The following is a 13,961-nucleotide window of genomic DNA, read 5'->3' as shown; positions in this document are numbered from 1 at the left end:
CCAGCACTTTGGGAGGCCGAGACGGGCGGATCACGAGGTCAGGAGATCGAGACCATCCTGGCTAACACGGTGAAACCCCGTCTCTACTAAAAAAATACAAAAAAATTAGCCGGGCGAGGTGGCGGGCGCCTGTAGTCCCAGCTGCTCGGGAGGCTGAGGCAGGAGAATGGCGTAAACCCGGGAGGCGGAGCTTGCAGTGAGCTGAGATCCGGCCACAGCACTCCAGCCTGGGCGGCAGAGCGAGACTCCGTCTCAAAAAAAAAAAAAAAAAAAAAAAAAAAAAAAAAAAAAAAAAGATATGGTCCCTGTCTTCAAGGATTTAGAATGTATCGAGGAAAAAAAAAAAAAAAAACTTCCACACACAACACCAGCAGGTAACAAAGGGAGAGTGCTAAATTAGCTACAACCACCTGCCAAAGGCATGGGACTGACACTAAATCTGCTTGGCAGTTTGAAAACGGCAAGATCAAAGTGAGCTGGAGTTTTGGGGTCGGGGTGGGGTTTGATCTGCTTATTGAAGGGCTAGAAAGATTTGGACCTAAAGAGAGAATGGCTCCTTATAGGAAAAGGGGAAAAATCAGAAGACAAGCACAAGGGGCCCTAAGGAGACTGGCTGCCTGGGAGCAAAAGTTTACTATGTCAAAGAGCCTAGACACCTAGCCATCACGTTAGTGGAGGTTGCTGGTCAAGTGACTTCTCTGTCCTGGATCTCAACTCATCATTTTCCAATGAAAATTAGCCCCCAGGCTCCTATTTATTTTAAAGATGCATCTCCATTTAAATGTGTTTAATGCTCGCAACGTGCTCAGTGTTCACTACCTGTTAGAGAGGCACACATTATTATTACCATAATCATCGTTTGCCACCTGCTTGCCTCACTTGAACCCATTACTTATGGCATCTCTCTCCCAGGAGGAACCCTTCGTCACCTCCCAGGGTTCATATACTTGCTCTTTGGGAGATAAATTTACTAAATTATAAATTTGACAGTGATCCCTTTCAAATGCTTGGGGAACTTGAAAGGGACAGTGGTATTTGACTTGGATTCCTTTCTTTGAGAAGCTGATGGTGTTTCAGAGTGGGTCAGTGTCCTTTCAAAGTCAGTAAAAGAAAACATCCCACAGAGTGACTTAGGAAACATAAGATCCAAAATATCTTCCAAAGTAGGGGTCTTCCCACAAGAGAACAATCTTCCCCATTTTCCTGTTTCTCCCACGTTCTCTTTTTCTTGCGCTAGCAATGATAATCTGGGAAAAAATACACATTCTAAGGGAGAAATCCTGCCAAGCTTGTTAATCTCATGCAGATGTGATGATACTTTTACTATGTTGTAATATGGCTTCTTAAAAAACAAGTCGGAAGGAGGGGGGAAAAGCCCACCAAAAAACAACAAATATTCACCAACCCATATGGTCAGTAATTGCTGTTTAATAGTCCTCCTATTACAAACCTAAGAGGCAGCAGTCTGAATTACCAGTAGAGTATTAATAAACAGGAATGAGTTAATAGTGCATAAAGACCTTCTAGTAGAACAGTGGGGGAGTTGAATATTCTTTTATTCAGTCAGCTGTAAGTAATTACTGCATGGTGTGCTTCTGACTATTACCATAACAGAGCAATTGGACGTGAAGAATGGATAATAGTATGGACATGGAGGTATTTTTAGAATATCAGCAGTGAAGCAGGTAACTGGCCTACTCCAGTAGAAACCTTTAAATAAGTTTCGAAGACTTATTTTTTTTCCTTATGACATTTAGCCATGGTAGAATTTTAAAAAGATCAATCTAATACATTATTTAAAATAACTTTACAAAGAGGATGCCTGTGATATGTAAATAAGAAGGCAAGAAGGGAGGAAGGAAAAGCCTAAAAAGCCCAGGCGGACACGAGGCATGAGCCGACGTTACTGTAACTACATAATCACAGGTTCCCTCCTGCTCCTCGGAGACACAGCCTTCCTCTGCCTGGATGCCCAATCTGCTTGACTGGCTCCCACTGGCTGCTCAGGTGAAAGTGAAAATATTCAAATCAGAGCTGTAACTATGATTGCTGGAGTTGTGGGTTTTCTAAAATTGAGTTAGTCATCCTCAGTGATTTAATGATGCATATCATTTATTTTAAAATATTATTACAGGGGCATTGACTGAGCTGCAGCTCCTTTTTCAAGGGACTGTCCATTATGCAATGCGGCAGGGTATGTCATGGATGGCGGCAGGCTGGGATATTGTCTGACGGCACAACATATGTTCTCAGATGAAAACAGCTTGAGACTTTGATTCAGAAAGCGGTAATTTTGTAAATGCACACAAATATCATTTAAGGAATATTTTGATTTTTTTTTTTCAGGGTATAGGTCCTTTTTCTGCCTCCTGGCTGCACAGGCCGAAGCTGATTTTTCAATTTGCAGGTTTGTTAAGCATCATGGAATGTTTTGGTTCTCAATCAAGAATATTCTTCCCAAGTGGTTCCAAAGTCCTACGCTTGAAAATAAACGCGTGTCCTCTTTGTCTCCTAGCAGCATGTGTTCCAGTGTACAATAGCAACACAGGACGGAGCAAGGCATTGCCTTTGATTGAACCACCCTATAGGTTTTTAACCTGCCACTCTCAGGGGCTGCAAGCTTTCTTAAAGCCAGGCGGCATGCTCTCTTCTTTGGGCGGCACTGGCAGCTGGAGTCCAACAGGGGTGGTTAGGAGCCAGGACCCAAGTCCTCCTCCTGGCAGGATTCCTGTCTTACGTTGTGCACAGGAGCTGAACAGAGGATAAGCCACCCCAGCGCTAATGACCTCAGAGTCCCACCTGAAAAGAAGAAGCATAACCTATGGGACAGATGGCAATGCTTAACTGATCTCTGCCCACCCCTTTGAAGTCCTCTGACAAACAATTGTGTGTGAAATAAACACTGTCACACTTATTTTTCCTGAAAAAAACGCATTATTGTGTCTGAGCTCCACCAGCCAGCATATTCTGATTCATCTAGACACAACCCCTTGCTTGTTAAAAGATGCTGCAGTGTAAATGTACAGCTGTGTATTTCACCTGTTTAGCTGGTGATTCTTAATAGAAGTCAAGGGCACACCTGTAGAGGCGTTATAGCGACCCAGGGAGAGCTGCAGTTTCTCTATGCTGCTGGTTTAGGTTTTCTTTTTCTCATGTTTTTGAAAATAGAGTAGTTCTCTTTTCCAAAAATCTACAGAAAGATGACAAAAGAAAATCTGGCTAATTAAATGCCAATTTTAAACAAAATTTTTCACATTGAACAAAGATCAAAGGTCATTTCTAGAAAGTGATCACGACCTCTTATTTTAGGGCATTTTAGTGTTTAGAGCATTGTGTTTCTAATTCAGTAAAATTTTGAGATTTGTACAACTCTCTTTCCATGTGACCACACTATTTATGGTGATCAGTATGTCCCATTTAAATATATTCTGCATCTCCTACTAACCATGAAGTTCCCAAGGGCATGGGATGGACCTCCAGGTTTTATACCCAGAGTTGAAACCCTATCCAAAGGACCAGTACAAAAACTTCCCAAGGAAATGACACCACCAACAACCAGAACTGTTACTGTTTCATATCTAGAGAATCTTCTTAGGAGTAGAGAATAAGATAATTCTGCTGAGTGAAACAAAGAGGGAGAAGGGGGTCTCCAACGCCTTTATATTTCCGTTTAGCTCCAAGAACGGAAAAATACCTGGAATTGTTAAGAAGCTGAGCAGTTTCAGAGGTCACCAATTTATATCTTCAGTATTTCAGCTGGCAACTCTCTAGTCAAGAATTCTTAGTATTTTCAGGTGTTCCACTGAAACAACTTAGCAGGCCAACACTCAAAAAAGAACCAGTGAAAAGGTAAATTATTTGGAGTAAATTACACAACTTGGCCATTATAAAACTTTCCAGAGTGGTTGAATTCAGCTACCCTATTCATGGGCTATCATGACAACCATTAGGACTCATAAACATCTTTTTTTTTTCTTCAACATTTGGTAAATAATCCTCTGAAATGTCCACTTACATAATATTGGAAATAACAACGATAATAAAAGGTCTAAGTAATTTGGCCTCTACTTCCTCAATGGTTTCATCTCCCACCATCCTCTCTGTGGTTTTATTTCAGTTCTTCCATCACCCTGAGCTTATCTCTGCGTATCGGTCTTTGCATTGTCTGTTTCCTCTGCCTAGAATACTTTTAACCTCTGTTAAAATGTCACCTCAACAAACTATTCTTAGTGGTTTTCCAAGCATTCGCTAAACCTGCTTTATTTTCTTCACAGAATTTATACTAGCTGATGTTTTCTTGTTTGTATATATGCTAGATTGAACTATTCTTAATTCTTGACTCCTTCATGCTATAATATCCATATCATTTGACATGTAACTGTGAGTAGAAAATACTCCTACCTTATTGCAATTAGGCTTAGTCATGTGACTTGCACTGGTTAATTAAATGTTGGTAGTCATCATGAGATTAGGCTTCAAATATGTCATGTGTCTTGCTTGGATCCTGGTGCTTCTGCCTTTCCCTATTAGAGAAATAGACCCCAGATAATCAGTTTTTGAAGAAAAGTGAAGAGACTCAGGACAAATCTGAACCTAATCTGAGTCTTGGAGCCAAGTCTCCCTATGACCTAAAGTAGTGCTGCTTCAACCAACCCATGGGACCATTAGCAAGGAAATAAACACTTGCTTATGCCACTGAGTTTTGGGTTTGAGTGTGAGGTTTGCTATATATTATTATTGTGGCAATTGCTAGTTAAACTCTACCAAAAATGGGCTTCTGCTGTCAAAAAATATTAAAACGTGTCATTAGTTTGGGATCACATGGTAAGAAGAGAAGAAACTATTATTTAAAAAGTAATAGAAAGTTAGAAAAATGAAAACCCATATTATACACTACCAAAACATTTGATAAAACTGTTGACTACAATAATCTGGAAGGCAGAAAGTGTACTAACTGTATTCATAGCTTTGAGCTGGGAAGTTTTGGGGGCAAAATATTTATAGTATGAATTGGCTGTTGTCTGCATTTAATAAGTTACTACAAGAAAAATATAAGCTTAGAAAAGAATTGATTGACTTGCAAATAAGATTGAGGGAAACTGAGAGAACCCCAAAATTCTGGAAGTTATCAGTTTGAAAATTAAACCATTTCTCTCTATAGAGAACATTGTCATTAGAACATCACCATAAGATAAAGACAAAATCAAGAAAGTAGTTGTCACAGCCATTGGTAAGATTCCTGAAAAAAGGGTGGAGCGTGGTGGCTCACACCTGTAATCCCAGCACTCTGGGAGGCCAAGGCAGGCGGATTGCCTGAGCTCAGGAGTTCGAGAGCAGCCTGGGCAACACGGTGAAAACCCATCTCTACTAAAACACAAAAAATTAGCCAGGAGTGGCGGTGTGTGCCTGCAGTCCCAGCTACTTGGGAGGCTGAGGCAGGAGAATTGCTTGAACCCAGGAGGTGGAAGTTGCAGTGAGCCGAGATCGCGCCACTGCACTCTAGCCTGGCTGACAGAGTGATACTCCATCTCAAAAAAAAAAAAAAAAAAAAGAAAAGAAAAGAAAAGAAAAAAGAAAAAAATCCTGAAAAGATTAAGGAGACTGAGGGCGCATCTCACAGATGCCTAATACATGCAAATTACCTACTTATATCTAGAAAGGAACCTGTCTCTAAAAGAATTATGGTTGAGGCATTTGGCACATAGTAGTTGACTGGAAGCAAACAGAAAGCTCACAGAGTTTTTGAGAGAGCTGTATTGGCAAGATTACCACCAGCCTGGATTTTTAAAAATTATGTCTATTTGAAATATATAAGAATCTCTGAGACCCCAAGATTTTACAGACAGGAAGCAGGCTGAGAAATCTGTTCAGCTACCAAGAGGGCATATTCTCCTCTACTCATCAGAAAGCCAAAAATGAAAAAAGAAGGAGTTCCAAGATAAGAACAAAGATTTGTGTACAACAGTAGACTGGGGATAAACTCCCAGGTATAGAAACAGGGCTTAACCAAAATATATACCAACATCTTTGTAGGAGACACTGGCAAAATTTGTTCAGCAGAGTTTCAAAATTTCTATATACCAGTTATTCTGTGTTTCTCCCAATTGTCTCCGTGTTGAATGCAGCTGTTTGTTTGTTCTGTTTGTATTCCAGCATGGGACATTAGATGTGTGGGGGCAGATAACATATCTTTTCAGTTCATAGAGGTCCAGATCAAGAGAAGTTCCATCCAGACCCGACATAGATCATGAGATCCTGGACTTTGAACTCAATGCCATAATCGGGTGAGACTTTGTGGGTTTCTTGGAATGGCAGTTAATATGTCTCAGGTGCAGAAGGAACATGAATTGTGAACAAGAGAGACAACTGTGACTGATTCGTGTTATTATTAACACTTTTAATCTTTGTTCTCTTTCTATTATAAAATTACACATTACCCTTTTTTCCTATGTAACTTGCAGTTTTTTCCACTATGTGTGAAAAATACTCCCTTGATCCACTCATGTTGGGCTTGGCATGTGAACTGTCTGAGTTAATGAAATGTTAGTAAATGTGACAGAAGCAGAGATTTAGACTTGCTGCCATGATCTGGCTTGTTCTCTTGCACACCTACAGTTCCCCACAAGAAGAACATGCTCCAGATAACTGGTCAAGGGAGACTGAAGAAACGAGAGGAGCAGATCTGATCCAGCTGATGGTTTAGAGCCAAGATAAGCAAAACTCTGCTAGGGTCAGTCCCCTTCTAGCTGCCCCACAGAACTGTTATTGAGATGAATGTTTGGTGTTGCAATTCAGAGTTTTAGATTTGTTTGTTTCATAGCATTATTGTAGTATAAATGCTAATTGAAACCATTTATGTTTGTTTATTGCCTACCCCCTCATGAGAATGTAACTGTCTATTTAAAAAAGGAAGAGTTCAAGACTAGCCTGGGCAACATAGTAAGACCCCATCTTTACAAAAACTAAATTTAAAAAAAAATTAGCCGGGTATGGTGGCACTCAACCTGTAGCCCCAGCTACTCAGGAGGCTGAGGTAGGAGGATCACTTGAGACCAGGAGATCAAGGCAGCAATGAGCCATGATTGCATCATTGCACTCCAGTCTGGGTGGAAGAGTGATATCCTGCCTCAAAAATAAATAAATAAATAAATAACAATAAATAAGGAACTTTTTAAACTTTGTTCATTTATGTATTCCAGTGGATAGAAACATTCTTGGTGTACAGTCATTGAATAGGTATTTTAAAAATGAAAAATGTAACATATAGTAAAAAAACTACCAATTAAACATTAACAATGTGTTAGAACTCTGTTTGGGCATATCATTTACTGAAAATAATGTTAAATTTACAGTGGGTAAAGAAGAATGGCAAAAACAACAAAAAACAAAAAGAGAAGAATGACATACCTATAAGAAAATAAGCGATTTGAATTTATTTACAAGAAAGCATTAAAGATATGCTGGGGTGATGTCACAGATAATCTGGTGTAGAGACCACTGGACTGACTGGTATAGTGAGTGCACTGGGTTGAGAAAAGCGCACTACTGTTGGAATAGTGGTCCTGTCATCTCTGTATCTGCAGTTCCAGAACAGAGTAGGCTCTGAATACATGTATGTTGAAATAAATTGACTTTCAGATCTCATAAATGCCTTTTTTCTTTTCTTTTTTTGTGGTTTGAAAGAGCAGAAAGTTTAATAGGCAAGAAAGACGGAAAAAGCTCCCCGTACAAAAACAGAGGGAGGGGGACCCCAAGCGGAGAGAGAAAATCCCCTTATAGATGCTTTTATACCCTTCTTGGCTATTGGATATGGAAGATATTAAATGATATTGGCAAATAATGCAGGCTTTTGCCTAAGGCTTCGCTCAGCAGAAGACTACCTGACTTGGGAGGAGCTTAGTTATGCCTTTGGGGTCAACCTTGGAGAACATGGGGAAATCTGTTGTCTTTCCACAGATGAAAAGGCAGGAATTCTACAGATACTCTTAACAGAACTCATGTTTTAGCCTTTTGTATTCTCTAAGTCAACCCATCTTAGTTTCCTATTCTTCATTAGCAATTCTTTCCTTTAACCCAAATGTTGTACCCTTCATTTAGCAATGCAACTGAACGGTTTATTTACCATCTACCATTACCCAGCCCCTATTATGGACTACATATTATGTTAAATTCTGGGAACATAATGTTTGAAAAAGACAGTTCTTCTACCAAGGTGACTATTGAAGAAATAAAGACAAATAATCTGATTGTGTGGTTTTAAAGTGCTACAATTAGAACTTCATCATAACACAAAACCAGAATATCCAAATGATACCAAGGGGCCAACAAAAATTGAATTTGAAGTATATGGAGGAGGGATAATGGGGTGAGAGAAATTACCCCGAACATGTTTTTGTTGATGTTTATAGGAAAGGTGTCTCCATCATATGAAAATAAATACCTGTATCAGTGCATCCCTGAAAAAATGTTACATAGCTGACCAGATATACACTACACTACTAATGGAAAAGGAAAAAGAGGAGTTTGTAGAGTCCCCAAAGACTGTTTTCTGGCGTATGGTATGCATACCTTACCATAGTTTCAAGAAAACTGATGAAATGAGAAGGAAACACTAAATAGCAATTTTTCTGGGAAGGAGGGAAAAGCAAAATCTACTGATTGAAGTAGTTTGTACACTTTTTGAAAGCAAGTATCTGTTGTTGGTAGTGGGTTTTTTTTTTTTTTGAAAGGCACTTGAAGTCAGTAAAGAGAGATTTAAAAGCAAAAGCAAGCGAAAAAAAGTCCAAACTGTATAATTTAAAAAAAACAAGGTGGAATTTGGTCTGACATAGTGAGAGTATGAAGGGAGAAAAGATCATTAGATTCTGGAGCACTTCAAACATTCAAAAAAAAATTCTTGTGGGTTGATTGATGAGACAAGATAAGGTGCTCTGAGGCCAATGGTTAAAGAGTTTATGTAGTCCATTTAAAAGTTTTCTGACTTAGTTTAGGGCATTTCTAAGATGGATGAAAAATGCTTGCTTAAATTTGTGAACTAGGTGTAAATTCCAAAAATGCATTTACTTTATGCCTGATACTTTTGTTGTTGTTGTTGTTTGTTTGTTTGTTTGAGACAGTTTCACTTCTGTGGCCCAGGCTGGAGAGAAGTGGCACGATCTTGGCTCACTGCAACCTCCACCTCCCAGTTTCAAGCGATTCTCCTGCTTCAGCCTCTTAAGTATCTGAGATTACTGACACCCACTACCACACTCAGCTAATCTTTGTGTTTTTAGTAGAGGCGGGGTTTCACCACATTGGCCAGGCTGGTCTCCAACTCCTGACCTCAAGTGATCCACCTGCCTCGGCCTCCCAAAGTGCTGGGATTAGTTTGTACCAAACTGGTGGATGTGACCCATCGCACCTGGCTGCCTGATACTTTTTAACTTTTCATATATATTGAAATTGAATTGCTCCAATAACATATCAAGTTAGTCTTTTAGTGATATTTGTTTTCCCTTCTTTTTTTAATTGATACATAATCGTTGTGTATGTTGATGTAGTACATGTGATATTTTGACAAATCCATACAATGTGTAATAATCAAATCTGGTAACTGGGATATCCGTCACTTCCAACTATAATCTTTCCTTTGTGTCAGGAATGTTCCAAAACTTCTCTTCTATCCATTTGAAATATACGATAAATTATTGTTAAGTATAGTCACTCTACTGTGCTATTGAACACTAGAACTTATTCCTTCCATCTAACTGTATTTTTGTACCCATCTACCAAATTCTCTTCATCTTGCTCTCCCCTCTGCCCTTCCTAGCCTCTGGTAATCACCATTCTACTCTCTACTGCCATGAGATCAATTTTTTTAGCTCCCACATATGAGTGAGAACATGCGATATTTATCTTTCTCTGTCTGGCTTATTTCACTTAACATAATGTCCTCCAGTTCCATTCATGTTGCTGCACACGACAGGATTTCATTTTTTTAAAATTACTAAATAGTGTTTCATCATGTATACATGCCAAATTTTTAAATCCATTCATCTATTTATAGACATTTAGGTTGATTCTTCATCTTGTCTATTATGAAGGTGCTGCATTAAACATAGGAATTCAGGTATCTCTTCAATACACTGATTTTCTTCCTTTTAGATATATACCCAGAAGTAGGATTTCTGGATCATGTAGTAATTCTAGTTTCAGTTTCCTAAGGAACCTCCATAATGTTTTCTGTAATGGTTGTAGTAATTTACATTACCATCAGCAGTGTGCACGAGTTCACTTTTCTCTGCATTCTGGCCAGCATCTGTTATTTTCTGTCTTTTTGATAATAGCCACTTTTAACTGTGATAAGATGAGATCTCATTGTGGTTTTGATTCATATGTTCATGATGCTTAGTGATGTTGACCTTTTTTTTTCCTATACCTGTTGGCCATTTGTATGTCTTCTTTTGATAAATGTCGATTCAGATCATTTGCTTATTGAATTATTTGGTTTATTTAGTACTGAGTTGATTTCCTTATGTATTTTTGTTGTTGGATAGATTGTTCGCAAATACTTTCTCCCATTCTATAGGTTATCTCTTCACTGTGTTGATTGTTTCCTTTACTGTGCCAAAGGTTTTTTTTTAGCTTGATGTGATCCCTTTTCTCTGATTTTGCTTATGTTGCCTGTGCTTTTGAGGTTTTACTCAAAAAATATTTGTCCAGATTCTCCAATGTTTTCTTCTAGTAGTTTTATTGTTTCAGGTCTTACCTTTAAGTCTTGAATCAATTTTGATTTTATTTTTTGTATGGTGAGATGATCTAGTTTCATTCTTCTGCATATAGTTATCCAGTTTTTTGGGGGGGCACCATTTACTGAAGAGTCTCTCCTTTACCCAATATATGTTATTGGTGCCTTTGTCAAAAATGAGTTGGCTGTACATGCATGGATTCATTTTTGCATTCTCTATTCTTTTCCATTGGTCCATGTGACTGCTTTTATGCCAGTATCATGCTGTTTTGATTACTATCACTTTGTGGTATGTTTATAAGTCAGATACTGTGATGTTTCTAGCCTTTTTATTTTTGTTCAAGATGACCTTGTCTATTCAAGGCTTTTTATGGTTCTATATTAATTTTATGATTCTTTTTTATTTCTGTGAAGAATGTCATTGGTATTTTGATAGAGATTGCATTGACTCTATAGATTGCTTTAAGTAGTATGGGCATTTTAACAATATTAGTTCTTCCAATCCATGAATATGGGATATTTTTCATTTTTATGTCTTCTTTAATTTTTTTATCAGTGTTTTATAGCTTTCTCTGCAGAGATCTTTCACTTCTTTTGTTAAAATTTTCTTTTTTTTTTTTTTTTTTTTTTTTTTTTTCAATAGAAACATTTACAGTTTTATTTAAATACAGCATACAAAACTACATTAAAATAGATAAGAATATTAACTTTTATATGCACAAATGAACAGATACAAATAAGTAAATAAAAAATAAAATAAGATAAGCAAATAGGCCAGGCACCTGTGATCACAGCACTTTCAGAGGCTGGGACAGAGAGAGAGAAAGAGAAAGAGAGAGAGAGAGAGAGAGAGAGAGAGAGAGAGAGAGAGAATGAAAGAAAGACAGAGAGAAAGAAAGACAGAGAGAGAGAGAGAGAGAGAGAGAGAAAGAAGAAAGAGAAAGAAAGAGAGAGAGAGGGAGAAAGAAAGCGAGAAAGAAAGAAAGACGAGAGAAGAAAGAGGAAAGACAGACGAGAAGAAAGGAGAAAAGAAGAAAGAGGACAGACAGACGGGAAGAAAGAGAAAGCAAGAAAGCAAGAAAACAGGACAGCAAGAAGGCATGACAGAAAGAAAGAAAGAAAGAAAGAAAGAAAGAAAGAAAGAAAGAAAGAAAGAAAGGAAGGAAGAAAGAAAGAAAGGAAGGAAGAGAGAGAGAGAAAGAAAGAAAGGAAGAGAGAGAGAGAGAAAGAAAGAAAGACAAGAAAGAAAGAAAGAGAAAGACAGAAAGAAAGAAACAGAAAAAGTTGTTAAAATTTTCATTCTCTCTTTATTATTCCACTCCAGTTATTCTTCCTGCTGTCCAGGAGGCCTATGCAGATGCAACTTTCTAGCAGAAAATCTTATTCTAATATTTCCTAAAAGGAACTTGTTTCTCATGTATGTATATGTCTTTGGTGAAAAAGACAATTTTAGTAGGAGAGCTTGTGATCTAGACAACTTTTCTTTCAAGGGACACATTAGTAAGGACTCTACCATTTTTTAAATTAACTTAGATACAAATTATAAAAAGTCATAGACAATTCCCTCCCAACCACAAATTCTAACAGACAAACTATAAATAATTTTATGATTCTGCTGACTGAAGTCAAAAACAAATCAAAGAAAGGTACACATAGGTAGATGCCGTGATGATATCCTCTTCTTTATTTTTAGTATTTTAAATCATCACCACACTTCATAATTGTTATTTTCTACTCTCTTCCTTTGGGTCTTTTTAGTCATCTTTGGTTTTTTTGTGTGCAAGAAAATAAAATGTAGGTGAAAATGAATAGGGAGGAGAAAAATACCTTAAATAGAAATTGCCTAGTTAAAAGTAACTTGTATTGTTACATACATGGTTGTATTTGATCTTTAAAGCAAATTTGGTAGGATAGGGAAGAGAGGTAGCTCACCAGAGCAGATAAAATGATGGTCTTTTAGTGACAAATGATGGATTAGAGGGCCGGGCGCAGTGGCTCACGCCTGTAATCCCAGCACTTTGGGAGACCAAGGTGGGCAGATCACAAGGTCCGGAATTCAAGACCAGCCTGACCAACATGGTGAAACCCTGTCTTTAAAAATACAAAAATCAGCTGGGTGTGGTGGCATGTGCCTGTAATCCCAGTTATTCAGGAGGCTAAGGCAGGAGAATCACTTGAAACCAGGAGGTGGAGGTTGGAGTGGAGCCAAGATTGCACCACTGCACTTCAGCCTGGGCGACAAAGCAAGACTCCGTCTCCAAAAAAAAAAAAGATGGATTAGAATCCCACTCCACTGTATGGCTCAGTTTGCATCACTCCCTGTATAACAGGCATAATAATGTCTACCTCATAGGTTTGCTGTGGGGATTAAGTGAAAGAAAATAAAAGCCTTGGTACACAGGACCAAATAAATAAGTCTGCATATAGCAGCTAGGGTTAGTATTACAAAGATGTGACTATCTTTTTCCGCTTGCCACCTGAGAAACTGAGATAGAAAGAAGTTAACAGACATGCGTATCCAGAAGCATGCCTAACCATGCTTCCAACCACATTGAGAATACATTTTTTTAGCTTTTAACCTTCAGAGGCAAGCTGTGTTTAGCACTTCTAATGAGAAAAAAAATAAAATTACCTTAGAAAAATATATACTGATGTCATTTTAATGAAATGGCTAAATATCTTTATAACAAATGTGTCAATCCAGTTGCAATATTTCAAAAATGCAGAGTCACAGTCTAAGCATTGGCAAAACCTTGAAAAGTCAAACTCTATGCAGTTTCCTGTAGTGGTCTCTCCCACCCTATCTTCATCTTGCTAGCCAACTCTTGCCTTACCTTAATGACATAATTAAATGGCTATAAAGTTCCATAACTCTTGCTCCTTTAATTAACTGGAGGAAAACCTCTTATCTGCACAATGTTGAAGATTCTGCTGTTTCACTTTGCATGGTATTGTTCAGTCTCTTTTGTAAAAGTGTGAGAACTTATTATTTTAAAAAAATAAATAAGTGTGAATTTCAGTGGAGACATAAACATTCCATCAGCTATAGAAATCATCTCTAAAATTGGTTCTGTATATCCACCTGTTGATTTTCACTAAAGGTTGTTCTAGATAGCAAATAAAAAGTTAGTAAGTGCCAAAATCACTGAGCCATAGAATGCTCTTGAAAATTTTTCTGGACTCAAGAGGTGCAGCAGCACTAAAACACTTCTACAGAGGTTCAAATTCTTCATAA

Source organism: Trachypithecus francoisi, unplaced genomic scaffold, assembly GCF_009764315.1.
Source record: "Trachypithecus francoisi isolate TF-2019V2 unplaced genomic scaffold, Tfra_2.0 Lachesis_group17, whole genome shotgun sequence".
NCBI lineage: Eukaryota > Metazoa > Chordata > Mammalia > Primates > Cercopithecidae > Trachypithecus > Trachypithecus francoisi.
The sequence above is the reverse complement of the archived record's forward strand: the minus strand, read 5'-3'. Positions refer to the sequence as shown.